General features: G+C 40.5%; 1 protein-coding gene across 2 annotated transcripts in view; it reads right to left on the bottom strand.

Moving 5' to 3' along the window:
• Window positions 1-21,285, bottom strand: part of atf6 (activating transcription factor 6) — a 368,108-nt gene that overhangs the window by 10,980 nt on the left and 335,843 nt on the right. The window lies entirely within an intron of this gene.

The following is a 21,285-nucleotide window of genomic DNA, read 5'->3' as shown; positions in this document are numbered from 1 at the left end:
AGGCAGCTGAAATGGTAGAACAGTTAAAATCGGGAATGTTCAAGAAGCTAGAATTAGATGCATGCAGTTATCTCTGAGGGTTGTGGCGCTGGAGAAGATGACAGAGAAAGGGAGGGGTGAGGCTATGGAGGGGTTTGCAAACAATGAAGACAGTTTAAAATAAAGACATTGCTCGAAAGGGAGCCAATATAGTTCAGCAAGCACAGGGGCGATAGGTGAACAGGACTTGGAGTGACGTAGGGTACGGGTAGCATTGTTTTGTGATGTCAAGTTTACGGAGGGTAGAATGTGGGAGACCAGTCAACACTGCATTGGAAAGTCCAGCCTAGAGGTAACAAAGGCATGGATGTGTCACAAAAGTATAATAATTCTCATAATATTATTCTGATTTAGTGTAAAAGGAGGTTGATAGTGGGGTTTGGATAGTTTTTCTGTATGTGTGCGTGGGATTTAATTGAATTGGAGACAGCTGGTACGGAGGCTCTGACTCATCTAAAGAAGCTCAGTTTGAAATGCTAAATACGTAAACGTGGTTGAAGTCTTAGAATGTATGGTGGGGAGAATTTGTATGTTGAGATAAATCAGGGCAGTGTGAATTTCAAAGAGATGGTAGGATGTTTACACCTAGCCAGAGAAGTTAGGCCAAGCAGTGTGTTTATTTTTCCCAAAGGTTACTGACAATATTAGCACCCTGGCCTGAATTTGCACGTCAGCTTGCGGCGGCAGGCCTGACACGCCGACGCGTAAAATGACGAACTGTGACACTGTCGCATGAAAAGAAATGACTGAATAATTTTAATCTTTCTTTATTCCAAACTTTCAAAATGAACTTAATCTCCCTGAGGCAGCTCCATGCTGTAAGGAGATTTCTGCACGTGAAAGGGCGCAGGCCCTGACTCTTCCTCCTCCCCCTGCCCGCACAGGTAGTGAGCACTACCAGGTGCACGTCACGCTGGGTGGGCCTTAATTGGCCCGCCTACGTAAAATAGCGGTGCGCAGCTGATCGTGGGCAGCGATCGGCCCTGCACCCGCCCCCGACCAGCCTGCCAGACAGGCAGAAAATTCTGCTCCATGAAAAGATTTATATTATGAGAAAGGTAAAGTTCCAAAGACATATGGAAACATTGGAATTTACATTAAATGGGAGAAACATGACTCTATATGCGAGAGTACTAAAGGAAGTGGCCCTGGAAATATTGGATGCATTGGTGGTCATCTTCCAAAATTCTATAGACTCTGGAGCAGCTCCCAAAGATTGGAGGGTGGCAAATGTAACCACATTATTTAAAAAAGGAGGGAGACAAAAAACAGAGAAGTATAGCTTAACATCAGTAGTGGGGAAAATGCTAGAGTCTATATTAAAAGACATGGTAACTGAACACTTGGCAAGCATTAGCGGGATTAGACAAAGTCAGCAAGGGTTTATGAAAGGGAAATCATGCTTAACTCATCTGCTGGAGATTTTTGAGGATGTAACTAGAATAGATAAGGGAGAATCAGTGGATGTGGTGTACTTGGATTTCAAGAAGGATTTTGATAAGGTCCCATATAATAGGCTAGTGGGCAAAATTAAAGCACATGGGATCGGAGGTAATTTACTGGCATGGATTGAGAATTGGTTGACAGACCGGAAAAAGAGAGTGGGAATAAATGGGTCTTTTTCTGGATGGCAGGCAGTGACTAGTGATGTACTACAGGGATCAGTGCTTGGGCCCCAGCTATTCACGATATATATAAATGACTTGGATGAGGAAACCAACTGCAATATTTCCAAGTTTCCGAGGCGACACAAAACTGGGTGGGGTTATGAGTTGTGAGGAGGATACAAAGAGGCATCAGGGCGATTTAGACAAGTTGTGTGTGTGGGCAAACACATGGCAATGCAGTATAATGTGGATAAATGTGAAGTTACACGCTTCACATTCACGGTGTGAAAAACAGAAAGGAAGTGTATTATTTAAATGATGGTATATTGGGAAATGTGGCTGTACAAAGGGATCTGGGTGTCCTTATACACCAGTCAATGAAAATAAACAGGCAGATGCAGCAAACAATTAGGAAGACAAATGGTATGTTGGCCTTCATTGCAAGAGGATTTGATTTTAGAAGTACAAGGCCTTAGTGAGACCATACCTGGAGTTTTGTATGCAGTTTTGGTCTCCCTACCTAAGAAAGGATATACTTGCCATAGAGGGAGTGCAGTGAAGGTTCACTACTCTGATACCGGGGATGGTAGGACATATCGTATTTGGAGAGATTGGTTCGACTGGGCCTGTATTCACTACAAGGTTTACAAGAATGAGAAGGGATCTGATTGAAACATATAAAATTCTAACAGGGCTAGACAGACAAGATGCAGGGAGGATGTTTCCCTTGGATGGGGAGTCTTGAACCAGGGGCCACGGTCCCAGGATATGGGGCAGGCCATTTAGGAATGAGATAAGGAAAAATTTCTTCACTCAAAGGGGGTGCTCAACCTGTGGAATTCTCTACCATAGAAGGCTTTGGAGGCTAGGTCACTCACTGAGTATATTCAAGAAGGATATTGATAATTTTTTGGATATTAGGGATATCAAGGGGTATGGAGAGAAGGTGGGAATATGGTGTTAAGATAGAGGATCAGCCATGATCATATTGAATGGCATTGCAGGCTCAAAGGGCCGAATGGCCTACTCCTGCTCCTAGTTTCTATGTATAAAGAAGAATGAGGCTGTGTGTCAGGAGAGACATTGTAAGATCTAACAGAAGTGTGCAAAGCCTCCAGTATTTATGCATTAAGCCTGCTGTCTATAAAAACTGAAGCTGGGAAAAGCCACTTTGAATTCTACTATCCAGGGGATACATTTAAAATCTATTTTTTTTAATAGTTGTCTTAACGGAGGTGTAACTGGGAGCAAGATTAATTAGGGATATTAGGAGTTATTATAGTAGGAATTTGTAGACCTATGTATGTGCTTGAAATCTTTTCTTTTGTTAATAAATGTTTAAGTTAGTTTTTAAAAAAAATCTCTGAAGTCTTGGTGGACTTATTACTTCTGAATTCAGGGCATGCATCTCGAAATAAGTACAAATTGCAAAACTGTTGTGATAGCACGATCAAGTTTCCCTTGTGGGTTGATCCGCCTGGCACACATCACCTGTTGTGTCATAACAGATGAGGGTTTCAGCAAATGAGCTGAGATAGGGGTGAAGTTGGGCAATGTCATGGAGGAAGAGATAGCTCTCTTCTGTATCCTTTGAACAGCTGCAATATCCTATTTTCAGTATGGGGGATCAGAATAGTACACTATATTCTAACTGCGTTCATACCAATGATTCATCAAGTGGGAAGACTACCTCACTACTCTAATATTGACCTTTTACTACATCCCAACAGCTGATTTTCTCTACTCACCGGTGCCGACCATTGTTGCAATACTTTCAATTTGCTCTCAATCAGGATCCACAGGTCGCTTCAATTTTCAAAACACCTTTTTTTTCCCCATTTAAGTAATCGTCCCTTCCTGGATATTTTGTCCCTACGTGAAACACTTTGCATTTGTCTACACTGAGCTTCACCTGCCATCCACCTGTTTGCCCAACAGCCAAAGTTAATCAATTCCTGCTTGGACTTACCTTCCAGTTTTGCATCAAATCCTAATTTAACTGGAGTGCTTGTGATTTCTAAGTAATTTAAGTAAAACATAAGCAAAAGACTTAAAACACACCTGAGGACCCCACTGGTCACATTTTGCCAAGCTGATGGTAATTCTTGTGCCACCAATCTCTGTGTGCTATTGAACAACCCAATTACTCAACTGTTCTAAAATATTTCTGCTGATTTTTGCTCAGGGCATGCATCTCGAAATAAATACAAATTATTGTAAAACCGTCATGATAGCGTGATCAAGTTTCTCTTATGGATTTGATCCACTTGGCACACATCACCTGCTGCATCACAACAGATGAGGGTTTCAGCAGATAAGCTGAGATAGGGGTGAAGTTGGGCAGTGTCATGGAGGACATTGCCCTGAATTCAGAAGTAATAAGTTCACCAAGACTGCTGATTTTTGCTCTCATTTCCAGTATCAGCTTTTCTAGAGAAAATGGACCAAAGGCCTGACTGAAGTCCAAGTGCACCACATCCACTGCCTTATCCTTGAACAAATTCCTTTATCGCACCTTCAAAGAACATCAGTAAATTAGATTGGTGAGACCGCATGTTCAACCCATATTGGCCATCTTTTATGATTTTAGTTCTATTAAGATGCTCCATAATCTTATTTTTAATAAGGGATTAATAGCTGTAATGGATGTCAAACTCACAGGTCTGTTATTTCCTGAGTCATTATTGCTTACAAAAATAGGATTAACATCTGTCTTTCTCAAGTCACAGGGCACCTCTCCAGTACTCAGTAATTTCTGAAGATTTTGTGAGGTCTTGAAACTGCTTCCCTTATTTCCTTAAGGATCCTTAAATGTATCTTTTCCGGTCCCCGAGATTTATTTACCTAAAGCTTGCACAGCTGTTCGGCAACCATGGTGGCAGCAGTGTGAATTCTGTTTGCAACAGCCTGTGTTTCATTTCTAGATAAACTAAGTTATTTTCCGTCTCCTTGGTAAAAACTTTTTAAGCACTTTTGACTCAATTTGTTAATCTGATTTACAAGTAAATGACACCACTCTTTCCTCTTAACAGCTGAAACCTATTTCATCAGCAGTGACATGACCTCTCAAGTGGATGTGGTGTACTTGGATTTCAGTCAGGCCTTTGGTCCATTTTCTCAAATGAATATCTTTATTCAATAATAGCAAGATGAAAGTGTTCGATATAAGCTGAGTCAGGGAGGCTCCAAACAGGCATCTTCCTCACCTATCTATTGTTACTACTGAATTCTGTTCGACAGCAATGTAATAAAAATGAGATAAATATGTTTGTCTGTGCAGGATGTTCTATTCCTTCTATCCTCTTCCCATAAGCCTGCATTTTCCCCTTCTAGCATACATCCAATAATCTTTTGAAAGTTATTATTGAATCTTGTTTCAGTAACCTTTCAGGAGATGCATTCCAATTCAAAACGTTTGAATAAAATCAAGTCTCATCTCCCCTCAGCTTTTTTGTCAATCATTTTAATTGTGTCTTCTGATTACCAACCCTCCTGCTCGTGGAAACAATTTTTCCTCGCCTATTTTATCCAAACACCTCAGAATTTTGAATATATTCATTAAGTTTTCTCTTAAACATTCTTTGCTTGAAGCCTCTCATCCTTGGTGCCACTCAGGGTGCTTTCTAAGGGAATTTTAATTGTTCATGTTCTGATAGTGAGATCAGTCACCTGTTACTTTTAAGCCCTTGCCCCAAATCTAATATCTGCTTCCCTATGCAGCTGTAAAGGCAGAGCCATTTGGAAAATATAGGTCAGCTACAGCAAGGCCATCTGGAACGTAGGACAAACAACATGCTTTATGTCACTGTAAATGAACAGGAAGTAAAAATGCCATGCTTAATTTAGATAAGACTAAGTGCTGACAGGAATGACTGGATAAGGAAACCAGAATTGCCACTGGAATGGGGTGACAGTGCATCTGCTTCATCAGTAGCCATGGATGTCCATAAGAAGTAGCAATTTCATCCTAGACAAATACAATTTGAGCGCAACTAATGGGATCAATGATTTGAAAGAAAACTCCAGCTGGAGATGTGGGAGGACTGGATCTACCTAACTTGCCATTCCAAATTAAGAGGGAGCACATTTGTTTGAATTCTTAAAAATAACTTCAGATAATATGAATTGAAGATGTCTGAAATATGGGTTAGTACATTTGCTTTAAGAATGCCAACTCCTCCTGAAAGTATCTAAGGAAATGGTGACAATCTTTACATTACCTCACGAAGAGCCCATAAACCTCTTTGGAGGATAAAAGAGCGGGGAAAAAATAGATTCCTATAGGAATTGCTTTGCTGCAGATTGCACTCACAACTGCCTAAAGCCAGAGGTTATATTTTTTCAATTACGTAACCACAATGAAGGTCCAATGTTTGTTCTGCAAGAAGCACAAAGGTTCAAAATAGTTAAGCAAAAATATGAATCAAGATGAAGGCAATCAATAAGGATGCCAACTTTGAGTTATAAATGCCTAAAGATTGCAAGTGAAATCGGGATGTGAACAAAACAACAGTTTTGAGGTAACTGAGAATTACTGTTGCAGAGGGAGTGCAATGACTTCGACACAATGAGGACATAGGGAGGCGATAAAGTATATCGGATAGGGCATATCTGAATTTAAAGAAATGAGAGAGGAAATTCAAAGAATCAATTACCAGAAAAAATTAATTAGAATAGAGGTGCAGGCCATGTTGTTTCTCGTGTCCTGTCCAAAAGTGTGATGGGAGTGTCAAAATGGACTCCTAGATATGGAAACCATATTCAGGTCTTTTTTGGGTTTTTTAGACACAGGTTTAGCAATTAAGATGTGGGAGTTGCCCTTAAGATTAGAAAGGTAATTAAGATAAGAGATGATGACAATTGATGGTTGAACTTGCAAGAGACCTATAAAAAAAATTCTTGGACAGTACTACAAAAAGCTTTCACTGTCCAACTTCAAGGCATACAAGATACACTGCAATCAAGTGATTCTACTCGCTGAACTACAAGAAGAATGAAGATTGTATATGAGAGCATGTTAACTGAAATTGATGAATGTGGAATGGAATGTTGAAAAAGATGACAGGATTGAATAATGATGAGTAGAGAAATTATTGATAAAGAACAGGTTGGGTGATAGACCCTTAGAGGATTCTTTGAGTTAATGGAAATCAGTTCAGATAAGGCAGTTTTAAAGGAAATTAGGCAGCCATGAGCACGTGTGCAAAACAATATAAATGGCAACTTGTTCAGAGCTGCATGGTGCCAGACCCAATCAAAGGTCACTTTAAGGGCAGCAAAGTCTTAACATTTACAAGCAGGAGAGATCCAGGGCCATAAAAGCATAATAAATGCATGCTGGAGATATGAAATAAAAACGAGAAGTGTTGGAAGAACTCAGCAGGTCTGGTAGCATCTGTGGAAAGGCAAGCAGAGTGAATGTTGAATTCAATATGACTCTTCTTCAACTCAGCTGGTCTGGCAGCATCTATGAAGAGAGAAACAGAGTTAACTTTTCAAGTCCAATATGACTCTTCTTTGGAACTATTCTGAAGAAGAGTCACATTGGACTCAAAACGTTAACTCTGTTTCTCTCTTCATAGATACTGCCAGACCTGCTGAGTTCTTCAAGCACTTTCTGTTTTTATTAGAAATCCAAGGACACTGGCTTTCACTTTAATATCATGTTCAAAAAAGAACATCGTGCTGTTTAATATAAAAAATAAGAAGGGAAATCACAGGTCAGAGATATACAACAGGATATTGTCTCCTTTTAGAGAAATCTTGCACCCAAAGGCTACAGCCTGCATTCCTCTCCTGATTTTTCTATACCATACAGGCATAGCGAATTATACAGTCCAATAAACAGAGTAAAGGACAATCTGCATAGTGCAATACTAGCTTGGTGGTGATAAACAGATATTGAGGTTGAAATATTGGTGCACGGATAGGTTCTGCTATTGACAAAATACATGTCATTATTATTTTACTGTTACTCCTGTCAAAGCACACCGGTGTTAACAGATGCAGTACTGATTTGGTTCATACCATAACTGGAAGTTAGGAAACTCATTCCTGAAGAATGTCATTTTTTTTTAAAGGAGGAAAGTAGTTAGGTAAATGTGAATAAGCTCAGTAAATAGATAAAAATATAATGGATAGTATCTGAGGCTGGATCAGGATGCTAAATGTACACTATTGTCCAAAACAATTTTGAGTTCAGAAACCTAAGGCATTTCATCTTGAATGGCTGTTCTTTCAGAGAGCATCTAATTCATAACATGTGGATGAGATGCATCTATAACAGACCACACTTTTTATGGCGTTACGGTGCAAGTCTATTTGAGAATTCATGGATATGCTGTGTACGTTGGAGAGTTTGATACAAGCACCTTATCTTAAGATTTTCTGAAGTAGTACATCTGGAGAAAGCATTCGTTTCTGATTAATTCATAGGATGCTTGTGCTTTTCTGTTAAATCATAATTCTATAAAGCATTGCTCACTTTATGGACAGCAATTGATGCTAGCGGATGGGACAGATAACAATGTAACTCTTTCGAGTACAAACACGTTTCCTCTGTTTCAGATGAAGTTACATTGTTTCATAGTTTGCCATTGTGAGATTTGAACTCTTGATCTTGGGGTTACAAACCCAGTACCATAACCACTTGGCCATTTAGGCCAAGCTCAGATAACAATGTAATTGCTTTGTCACAAGAAAGAAGCCAATAGGACAACTTACAACAGCAGCTGAGGTATCTGAAATGGTTAATTAGCTACTTCTTAAAACAATGTTTGTGATATTTTTCTTCTGGTCATATTTAATATTTGCTTGTTGAATAAACTAATTTCATAGGACATGACAAAGCAACAACCAAGTATTTTAAACACAGATTTAAAATAAAGTTGATATTTTTCAGTTGTCTTAGCATGATGGCAATTAAATAACATCTATAAGATTTGATTACAGATTCGTCTTCTTGTCGGATTAGTCTTTGGTAGACTCCAGTCTGTTATTATAGAACCACAATGAAGCCTGGGACATTCAAGGTTTATGAAATTTCCTGAGAACCATACAATTTTGCTGCTGAGCTAGAATCAGTTCAAAATGCTCATGAAAGGTTACATGGATAAGATTCTCCTTCAATTAAGTCGTTAGATAATGAAATGAAACTACGGAAATGAGATGCAAAGTATTGTTGAAATCCTTTTGAATTTGTATGGATATATGATCAGCTGCTGAGCCATTTGGATTTTCTAATCAGGACTGGTGGGTGAATGGTTGGGAAATTACGACCATCTGGATTTTTTTTTAACTCAAGTTTCAAAATGAATTTGAAAATCATGAAGGAACTCAGCTGTGCATCTTATAAAGAAAAAAATAAACTTGTATTTACATAACATATTTCAGGAACTCAGGTCACCCCAATACTTTTACAGCGTATTAATTACTAGACAATGATATACTTATTTAATCTGCAATTGAATCTGAAAAAATATGATCGTGAAAAGGCATGTACGGAAAAGCTAATATAAAAATAGTTGACAGGATGATCGGAGTGCAGCTATTGCCATTCAGGAAATGCTCAGGGTTCTGTGCAGTTGTAAACGTTAAAGAACAAACTTATTTATTTAGGACCTTTCACATCCTCAGGATACCCCAAAGCATTTTGCAAGCAATAAAATACTTTTGATGTGTATTCACTGTTGAAATATAGAAAAATGCAACAGTTGATTTGCACAGCTTAAAGTCCCAATGAGATAATGATCAAATAATCTGTTTAAATTATATGATTTTTTTGTTGCAAAAAGATACTCTATTCTTAAATCTTCAAAAACATTTCGAACCATTTCAAAATCACCATTACAAAAATACAATCAGTGGCAGACATTCATTTTAAGCTGTACAGCCTGAGGGGCTCTTTACAGTTCCCAGCCCCTCAGTGCACTGTGGCAGAAAGGTCTTAGGCAGTGACCCTTCTCCATTGCGCCTTTGTGGCGGCTGCCCCAAGCTTAACTGTGTCCCTCAGCACGTAGTCCTGGACCTTGGAATGTGCCAGTCTGCAACACTCGGTCGGGGACAACTCTTTGCGCTGGAAAACCAACAAGTTTCGGGCAGACCAAAGAGCGTCTTTCACCGAGTTGATGATCCTCCAGCTGCAGTTGATGTTTGTCTCAGTGTGTGTCCCTGGGAACAGCCCGTAGAGCACACAGAGTCCTGTGTCACAGAACTGCTCGGGATGAACCTCGACAGAAACCACTGCATCTCTCTCCAGACCTTCTTTGCAAAGACACAATCCACAAGGAGGTGAACAATGGTCTCTTCCCCACCACAGCCACCTCGAGGGCAACGTGCAGAGGGGGTGAGACTCCTGCCATGTAGGAAGGATCTTACAGGGAGGGCCTTTCTCACCACCAGCCAAGCTACATCTTGGTGCTTGTTGGAAAGTTCTGGCGATGAGACATTCTGCCAAATGACTTTGTCAGTCTGCTCAGGGAACCATCCCACAGGATCCACCTTCTCCTTTTCCCTCAGGGCCTTTAAGACGTTACGTGCCGACCACTGCCTGATGGACTTGTGATCGAAGGTGTTTCTCTGCATAAATTTTCCCACGAGGGACAGGTGGTACGGCACGGTCCAACTACTTGGAGCGTTCCGCGGCAGCGTGGCCAGACCCATCCTTCGTAACACTGGGGACAAGTAGAACCTCAGCATGTAGTGACACTTGGTGTTTGCATACTAAGGATCTACGCACAGCTTGATGCAGCCTCACACAAAGGTGGTCGTCAGTATGAAGGCGATGTTGGGCACGTTTTTTCCCCCTTTATCTAGAGGCTTCTACATTGTGTCCATGCGGACACGATCCATTTTCGACCTCCAGATAAAGCGGAAGATGGCTCGGGTGATCGCCACCACGCGGGAGTGTGGAATGGGCCAGACCTGCGCCACGTACAGCAACAGCGAGAGTGCCTCACACCTGATGACCAGGTTCTTACCCGCAATGGAGAGGGAGCTTAAATGATATGAATTCAGGTGTAAATGTTGGCCAGACCAAGAAACCTTAGTTTAACATTTCATCTGAAAGACAATGCTATCGTATGCAGCACTCCTTTAGTATTGCACTGTTGCCAGTCTAAATTAGGTACCCAAGCCTCTGGAATGGGGGCTTGAACCCATGGGCTTGGCATTTCAGAGTGCTACCACTGAACCTTGTAAAAGGCATTTCAGGTGCCAATGTTAAGTTTTTAAAGATTTCAGTGTATTATATTTCTGTTATCCAACTTGAGACCCCTCACCTATAAAAGAGTAAACATTTTATCTCACAAAGCTGTCAATTTAGCCATAATCATGGATTAATGGTCAGCTCAGCAGATGTGTGACTAGTTATTGCTGGATGTTGGATGTAAGGAAAGAAAAATGTAAAGAAAATCAGCAAACAAGGATTAACTTGCATTTATATTTCAGCTTTCAGGATGTCCCAAAGCATTTCACAGGCAGTGAAGTTTTTTTTTAAGTATAGTTACCATTGTATGGAAATGGCCAAATGAAATTCATCTCAAACTTCAGGTAACTCAAAAGCCAATGGGAGGCACCTTTGTCAAATCCTTCCAAGTTATTTCTTTTTCTGCTCTTCCATTACATCAGATGCTTTGTGTAACTGTATTTCCCATATCACCAACAAGTATGGGGTTTATACAAAAGATAGGTTTTTTATTTTGTTTATAATTCGAGATTAGTATCTTTCATAAAAGCTTGAACTTTCTTAGATCAGTGAAAGGCAAATTAACAGCAATTTTTAAGCTCTTATTTTCCAGTATTGTCTTTGGCTCTCTCTATGCAGTTGAGCAATCAGTTCAGAAAAATTTGTCCACTAAGTTACTATTACGAATTGTTGAGTCATGTAATTGACAATAAACTTCAGTACACTTGCTCACCAAAATGCATGTAAAACAGAATAAGTACCCCAAATGTCTTGCTTGTCTACCAGGGTACAGTTGCACAGCAGAGTAACATGGAAGCGGACATTGATCTCAGTCAGGGGAGGGAGGCAATGCTTTCCCACCTGCTTGGAGGCTCAAATCACAGTGAGTCTATTTGTTCAATTCAGGCAAGCTTCCTTGCACTCGGGTTCAGAGGAAGTGACCCAGGACTTGGTTATGTGCTCACCAATTTGCTGGGTTGGGAAGGAAGGCCAAAGAGACAGAAAATTGCAGACTAAAATAAAATATAAAAGCCAATTTAAAATAGATAGGCACATTGGACAACTGTGCATATGACATACTTAATTGGAAAAAATACATGATATTCATATTTTGAATACAGATGGGCAATTTTCAGATTATAATTTCACTAGATTACGATGATTAAGTATGGCTGTCTGGCTGTTATTGCTTTTGTTTGTTAAATGCAGATTCACTTTGTACCTTTGACAATTTGTCCTTATTTTAGTCTTGCCAAGCTGCTTCTGATGGACCACATTCCAAATCATTGAGTGGGTGAATAAATTGTCACTCCAAGTGTGTATTGGCAGCAAGAGGCAAGTGCCAGAAGCCTGATGAGGATATCATCCAGGGAGTTAGTGGGAAATGCAATAGATTAAAATGGGGCGGGTGGGAGGAGATTTCCTATCCACTTGATACTTCTATTGGTAGGTCTCCCACTTAAACCACTACCAGGCCAGCCAATTATTTTGTCACTTTTTTGATTTATGAAACCCTTTTAATCCATGCCAGCTGACTTTCTAATTCTTGCATTTACTTAATCAGCAGTTTGTTGATTCAAGTCAGTTTATAAAGCCTATATAAAGCTTCCTTATACATTACTCTGTCTCATTATTACAGTTCAATTAAACTATCAGCATATAACACAAAATAACTGACACTGATCAAATTCTAGTTGCTCAAAAGGCTTCACTTAGAGCTGATAACAAGGGCCGGTGGACTATTAAATCAGATTAATGAACTATAATAGTTTAGCTATTTTCAGACTGGATAATTAGTTCAAAGGAGTTTTCTACATGCTTCAAACATGTTGCAGCAATTGGGTATTGAGTCAGCAATAATACTCACCATTAACATATCAACACCACCAAGTACTCCAAAAGCAGAACTCACGTGACCCACCTCAATCTTTAAATTATCATACCACTTTCTGTTAATCTCAAATGAAACATTAATGTTTAGATGTCGAATATCTCACTTGTGGGTAACTAAAAGTAAGTTAGGGGGTGATGGTGGCATAGTGGTAATGGTCTAGTAATCCTGAGGCCCAGGCTAATGTTCTGAGGACAAGGGTTCACATCCCACCATAGCAACTGGCAGATTTTAAATTCAATTAATAATCTGGAATTGAAAGGCTCGTCTCAGTAATGGTGGCCATGAAACCATTGTCAACTTTCATAAAAAACCCATCTGGTACACTTTAGCTCTGAAGAAGAGTCATACGGACTCAAAATATTAACTCTATCTTTCTCTCTACAGATGCTGTTAGTTTTTCCAGCATTTTGTTTTTGTTTTAGATTTCCAGCATCTGCAGTATTTTACTTTTAACATCTGGTTCACTAATGCTCTTTAGGCAAAGAAATCTGCAGTCCTTATCTGGTCTGACCTACATGTGATTCCCGACCCACAGCAACATGGTTGACTCTTAACTGCCCTCTGAAATGGTGTGACATGCCACTTAGTTCTTAGACAATTAGGAATGGGCAACAAATGCTGGCCTTCCAGTGATAGCCACAACCCATAAAAGAATAAATATAAAAAAATGTATATCTGGGAATCATTTTTCATAACACTTGACTCCACATGCTACCTCAGTCTTGTTGAAACCTCAAACAACATTTTTATTTTTGCTTGCCAGTAGATTGTTACTGTTGCAGATTATGCACTATTATGCAAGGAATGGGACTTGAACTTCAATGAACCCACAAGGCCAAGTGGTTTTGTGACTCTAATGTGTAGTATTACATTACGAATGACAATTAGCATTTGCAGAGTAAACCTAGTAATTGTCAGGGGCACATCAATTGTGATCAGTCTATCTCTTTTGTACTCCAAATTCCTTGACTGAAATTTGCACTTAAGCAATGCTACAATTTAACATAAACAGTGAATGGCTGGGAGCAAACAAAAGGGCTCTGTAGACTTGTCGTCTCCTTCCCAAATTTGTGGCTTTTTCAATTTCAGTCACAGTTTAGTGATGCCTGCAATTATAAGAGAAGCAACTACAGACATTTCCATTCTCTGTTGAATTTTTAACGCAATCACATTGGAGATGTTATGAAATAACAGGGATTTTTTGATACTGCTCATTTTTTTTAAGTAATATCACTGTGCTGTTGCATGTAAAAATATCACAACTTTTACAAGGTAATTATGGATCAAGCTCAGTATTGGAGAAACGATTCATTAGCTGTCCAAGGGATCAATTGGGCAATACAAATATCTTCAACCAATCGTAACGTATGCATTGGCTTAATATGGTTCAAGGGTGGAGCCACGCCAGGCTAGATATAGACTTGATATAACATTTTAAACCATATGACAATTGACAAATCAAAAACTTGAATGAGAGTTCATTAATAACTGCATTCCATCAGACCCACTTCTTTTGTTTGATCTTCCACATGAACCTGGTGCTAAACACTATATTACCTTTGATCAACTCAATTCTGACATCAAGAATCCTTTCAGTTGCCCAGGCACCATTTCCCCCATCACAACTCCCTCCCTGCTCTGTTCTCTTCTACTATTGTGCCATTTCTAACCTCCTCTTCTCCTTTAAGGTGCTCAAAAATTTCACCGTTCAAATTCTTTCAGCTTGGTTTTCAATCACAGCACCAACATTCAATAACATCCTGTATTATTGCCGTCTCTGCAGCCCTTGATATAATTCACTACCACATTCTTATCGATCTTAGTTACCTAACTCCCACACTCTGTACGTCATAGTGAAATTTCTGACTATTCTGGTTCTGCGCTACCTTCCCTTCTAAATTTGGAAACACCAAGTGTAGATTTGTACGCAGATGGCGTTTCATTAATAACTCCAACGGTGTTGAACCCATAGCTGAATGTGGTATTGTACAATAACAAGAGAAACCAGGAAAGCTGAGATTCCAGAGTGCCTTCCAATTAACTTCTTCATACCAGACTTAAAAGTTTGTACAGCCCTCTCCGCTAGATCATTTGATGAGGGATGCCAAGGAGTTGTCTTTATATGGCGGATTCCATTCAAATCCATAAATTTCTGAATCTCAGTGCTGGTAAAGGCTGTACCATCATCAGAAAAGACAAGTTCAGATAGGTCATGTATGTTGAAACAGTGACATAGCTTCTCAATAGTTGTGTTCAATGTTGCCATTTTGACTTTGTATATATCCATCCATTTTGAATATGCATCTACAATTAACAAGAACATGGTACCTAGGAATGGTCTTACATACTCAAACCAGGATTGACCAGGCTACTCCCACAGATGCAGGGGAGCTGAAACAGGCAACTTCTGTTGTTGCTGACAATGCTTGACCATGCTTTCACTGTCACGGTCAATGCCTGGCTACCATACATAGCTTCGGCGCAAGCATTTGCATCTTTGATATGCCTGGATGCGCACTGCGGGGTCCTGTCAAGAATGACTCTCTATCTTGTGATGGGACCACAACTCTTGAACCCCACAACACAATTCTGTCTTGACAGCTTAATTCCGTGTTTCTGGCATGTAATGGTCTCAATTCTTCAGATACAGGCAAGTTTGGCCATCCTTGCAAAACAAAGTCTCTAACTTTCGACAATATTGGATCTCTGTTTGTCCAATTTCTAATTTATTATGCACACACAGTCAAAGAATCTAAGAAATTCAATAATAGCACTAATGCTTGTGGAATGGGAGTATTTACAATACTATCTGATTTTAAGTGTAATATCTTGGACTAGTCAAGTCTTATCTTCTGTAGCCAATCTTGACCTTAAAGAGTGGTTCCCTCCCCTTTTACAATTATCACAGGCAGTTGCTTGTAACAGACTGGGACAGTGGCAATGCCCTTGACTTAAACAGATTCTCCCATGTAAGTTCTTAACTTAGCGGTTGTCCACTCCAAGTTCATTGGCTGTCTTCCTTCATTTGGGTACCTGAAAGTGTGCTCCCCAATCACAGTAGTTGAGGCACCAGTGTCCACTTCCATACATAGTGGCTTCTCATTTACTTGTACTGTCACTGTAATAGACTCAGTTTTCACAGCAGTTACATTATACAAGGAGTACACATCAGTATCAGCAGCTTCACCCTTTTTGTACCCATTAACTTGATCATGTTTATTTGCTGTCTTGCAGGCTGCTTCATCTTTGTTCAGCATTGTCTAGCCATGTGTCCCTTCTTATGACAATAATGGCATTTTGTCTCTCTGAATTTACAAGTATCTGCTCCGTGGTTACTTTCACATCTATAGCAATTTTGTTTTGAAGTCGTTGATGGAGCATTTCTGTTAGGCTTCTTAATGTTTCTTACAGTGGTCATTGAAACGTGCTTTAACTCTACAGGTCTGGTTTTCGCACTGCGCTTGGCAGCAGGTGCCCTCCCCACATGAAGAATGGCACCATTATCCATGTGTTGCAAAGTCCGCGAGACTTTCGCAGTGCTTTCCATGGCGCAGGAGATTTCTAGGGAGTGCTTAAAGTCGATTTCGATTTCGGCAAGCAAGCCGCACTGTATGGCGTCATCCTTGACTCTGCATACCAGTCGGTCGCGCAGTATATCATTTAACACATCCCCAAAGTTGCAGTATTTCGTTAACTGTTTAAGGTTCGCCACATAGGTTGTAATGGACTCTCCTGGGGCACGACCTCTTGAATTAAATTTAAAACACTGCATTATCGTGGACAGTCTTGGCTGGAAATGTGCTTTCACTAGGTCCACTAACTCACTATACGACTTGGAATCAGGCTTGTTTGGGGCATGTTGCGAATCAGGTTGCATGTTTACTGCTTCATACACTTTAGAGGATGCTTTCCGCTTTTCTTTGGCAGTTATTTCATTTGCTACAAAGTAAAATCCGAGGTGCTCAACATACCCAACCTTCAATATTAGCATCATATGCACCGATTCTTCCAAACAGTGGTATGATTGGCAGGTAGTTTTTAAAATTCGATTTACTCACAGTAAAAGGGCAAGGTGCACATATGAAGTTGATTTTACTCTCGTCACCAAATATGATGACTTGATGGAGCAGGTTTCGTAAAGAAACAGTAAAACTTTATTATGGAGACATCTTGGAGTGCTTGCACTTTGACCCGATCTCTCGTCTGAAGGACTCAGTCCCTCAGAGTGCCCATGCTAACAGTTCACTGGTCAAAGCACTCGCAGTACATCACGTGACCCGTGATTGACAGGAGGCAGGGACAATACATACAGTTCCCACAATTAACCATATCCAAACCAAGTCTTGACCTATATTAATAACTGAGACTTGAGTGGGCAGGGCACAATTTCAAAATTTTCAGCTGACACAAAACTTGAAAGCATTGTCAATCGTGAGAAGAATAGTGATAGACTTCAAGAGTTAGACAGGCTGGTGGAATGAATGGATGGACACATGGCAGATGAAATTTAAATGCAGGGAACTGTGAAGGTGATAATACATTTTGGTAGGAAAAACAAGGAGAGCGAATATAAAATAATGGTTACAATTCTAAATGGAGTGCAGGAGCAACTGGGCCTGGGGGTGTATATGCCTAAATCAGTGAAGATGGCAGGGCAAGTTGAGAAAGCTATTAATAAAGCATACGGGACCCTGGGCTTTATGAACAGAGGCACAGAGTACAATGTCAGGAAGTTATGGTGAACCTGGTTATAAGACACTGATTCAAGCTCAACTAGAGTTTTGTTTCCAATTCTGGGCACCACACTTTAGGAAGCATCTTAAGACACTTGTGAGGATGCAGACAAGAACCACAAGCATGGTTCCAGAGATAAGAGATTTCAGTTACATTGGTGAATGTGGGGCTCTTTTTAGAGAAGGGAAAGTTGAGAGGAGATTTATTGGAGGTGTTCAAAATCATGAGGGATCTGGACAAAGTAGATAAAGGGAAACTGTTCCCATTGGTGCATGGGTCAAGAACCAGAGGACACGGATTTAAAAAGACTCGCAAAAGAACCAGAGGTGACTTGAGGTCAAACTTATCTTTGCAATGAGTGGTTAGGATCTGGGATGCCTGAGGGTGGAGTGATGCAGATTTAATTGTGGCTTTAAAAAGGGAACTGGAAATTATCTGAAGGGAAAAGATTTATGGAGCTATGGGAAAAAGGTGGGGAGTGGGACCAGCTCTCACAGAGAGCCAGCATGGACATGGTGGGCTGAATAGCCTCCTTGTATGCTGTATTTATTCTATGATTAAAATTTAAAGAACGTAAGCTAACCATACCCCCTTTTCCCTCCTCAATAATTCTGTCTATCTTGGATTCCAGTTCACACCCACAGTGTGAACAGAAGGAAACTCTAATCTATGAGACTGCTCCAGGCTCTACTGCTAATTGGCCTCCTGACCACCATCCAACAAGAATACCAATTCACAGAGAACTCCAACAAACTAAGTTACCTTTAAGTAATGCCCTTAACTTGCTGATTTTCAATGGCTTCCCAGATCCCAGAGCACTGACTTCAAAACGCTTAACCTCATTTACAAAGCCCTCTGGAGTCTCACTCCAAATAATCTGTTCAACCATCAGCAGCCCTTCAGCCCAGAATAGTCACAACACCCCACTGTACTTGGTTTCACAGCCCTCCATGATCAACACCAAGAACCTTCAGTCAAAAGGCCTCACACTCTGAAGTTCTCTTTTCAAAGCTATTTGCCCTTTGCAACATCTTCTTCCACTTCTGTAAACCTTCGCAAAACCTCACTGCCAACCTTAGGCACTTTCCCAGAACTGTGCTTGCAATCTTCTGCATGGTGGCACATGCTGCTTTGTGAGTTTTGAAATGCTAAAATGCAGTACGAGTGTAATTTCTATATAAAGTGATAAGCATGGCATTGTTAACACACGCTGGAGCTGTAGTGCGGTATGGGTTTTCACGACATCACCCCGTGTGTTGCAAGGGACTACTGGGTGCAATGCTGCTACTTCCTCAGAAAAAGAACTAATTTCTGGGAACTATTATCGCAGGTTAGGGGTGCAGGTTCTTAATCCTCTCAGCTGCTATTACTGTATATCCCAGGTTATGAACACAGTATAAAATTAAGAGGGAGTCATATCCTCAACTAACTTAACATATCAGTGGGTAACAGAAACAATGGGCTCACCTGAAGACAGTCAGTGTGAAGAAACAATGGGCAGAATTCTTACCTCAATGGGTGGGCAGGCCCCACCGGCTCGGCGCCGCCGAATCGGGGCCCGCCGCCATTTTGAGTGGGTGCGCCAATTAAGGCCCACCAATGGCCTGACCAACAGGAAGCGCTATGTTTCCTGTGCGGGGAGTGGAGGGAATCCCCATCTGTCAAAGTGCACTCTTTTGCGCATGCATGTGAAAGAGCGCACTGCTCCCTGAGGCAAAGTCGTGTCTCAGGGAGATTCGTGAGAGGTAAGTAAACTCTAAAAATAGATAAATATTAAAATTATTAACATGTCCCCCTTATGTGACAATGTCACACGAGCTGGGACATGTTAATAATAAACACATAAAATTTATTAAAGTTTTAAAAAACTGACATGAAACTTCATCCCGCCAGTGGATGAAGTTTCATTAATAATCTGCAGCCTGCTGGGGTTCTTGGCCTGCCCGCCAGCCTTAAGGTTGGCCGGGCAGGGTGTTTAATAATGTTAATTAGCCTGTCAATGGCCTTAATTGGCCATTGACAGGTCGGTGGGTAGACAGCTGATTTCGCTGTCTGCCTGCCCTCATGAATACTTAAAGGGACTGGGATGACATCGGGGGTTCCTCCCGACATCATCCCGCGTCATTTTCCTCTTGGCCAAATCGTCGAGGGGAAAATCCTGGCCAATATAAAAGTTTGCATATGAAGGCTCAAAATGAACTTGCAATATCAGTATTCAACAATAACTTATTGTTATTTTTTACATGATTAAATGTGTCAAGACTCTTCACAGGGGCATTATGAAACAAATTATGACACTGAGCCACATAAAGAGATATTAGGTCAGATGATACAAAGTTTAGTCAAAGAAGTAGGTTATAAGTTTTTAGTGCAAGGTTTCAATGAGTGTCTTAAAGGAAGAAAGTGAAATGGAGAGGTAGAGAGGGAGGGAATTCCAGAGCTTGGGGTTTAGCTTCAATTGAAGGGTCATGAGGACTCGAAATTTCAACTCTTTTCTTCTCCGCCGATGCTGCCAGACCTGCTGAGTTTTTCCAGGTAATTCTGTTTGGAAACATTCCAGCAAGCATCAAGACTAAAGTTGTCATTTAAAATTACCTTTATAAAGTGACCAAATTTCACAAACAAATGGCTGGGTACTTAAATTCACCTCAGCGTTTATCATGGGTTAAACAGGAAACGCAGGCCAGTGAAATATGTGCTGAACTGAAAGTAAAAATACTGCCAGAATGACATTTCGCTTAATTGCATTTTACAAGGTGCTGAAGCCATTAGTGACTGACAGCACAAAGGTAACATCCTGCGTACATGTGAAGGCACGGACCATGAAAACAACCAAAGCTGACAGAAATTCCTCTACGTTACCATGGGTCAGAAAGATCTAACTGGACTGTGGCATGATATGCAAGTCTGAGCAGACTCCACCAGGTTTGAATTTCTGTCAACATTAAAGTATAACCAGAAGGATCAGCATGCCAAGAAAAGCACAGGGAAAGGCTTTGTTGGTTTCACTCTTTTTGATGTGCTTGATGTGTATAGGAAAAGCATCTGGAAAATGGGGGGAAACATCTGGGAAAATGGAGGGAAAACATAAAAGAATTAAGTGTGGTCTGTGGAAACCATCAGATAACGAGAGCAGTGCTGACAGTTACCAAATAAAAGGTCTCGACTGCTCAGTGTGTCAATTCAGCATTAAAAGGCCACATGCTGTTAAGTGCTATGAAGTGGCAGAGATGGGTGCAGGCTGCTCCATGTAAAGCAGTGGAGAAATCTGTCAGTGAGATTGCTTGCAATCTTTACTACATCTGGAAGCTCTTTTATAAGGATCAACATGAGACTCTCACTGTCAAGTAGCAGATCTATAATAAAAATTCAATTTAGTCAATATGCAAAATGATAGCGATTCCCTTACACAGCAATGATCAAAGATAACCAATTTTGGAGATTAGTTTTATGAGCATACCGTACAACATGAGACCAATGACTGAGTTCCCAAACACAACAGACTGCTCAAGGAGATACCAAATATTGCTTGCCCATCACTCCTGCCCTCACTCAGCTCCACTGGCTCCCGGTCCCCCACAAAGAAAGAGTTAAATATAATCTCTCTCAAAAGGAGAGTAATATTCTCTTGTGCAATGCCTCTTAGTGAAAGGCTCACAAGGGAACTGTCTGAGATCTGCATCAGGTCATTCCCAATTTTCTCCCTCTGACATGTAGTGAGGTATATTTCCAGGGGTGCTGGCAACTCGAAACCCAGAAAATGACTGACGTTGGGGTGGTTCACCTGAATCCCTCGACTTGACCCCCACACGTATATATTCCCTTAA

This window comes from Carcharodon carcharias, chromosome 16, assembly GCF_017639515.1.
Source record: "Carcharodon carcharias isolate sCarCar2 chromosome 16, sCarCar2.pri, whole genome shotgun sequence".
NCBI lineage: Eukaryota > Metazoa > Chordata > Chondrichthyes > Lamniformes > Lamnidae > Carcharodon > Carcharodon carcharias.
This window is presented reverse-complemented; position numbering and strand designations above follow the sequence as displayed.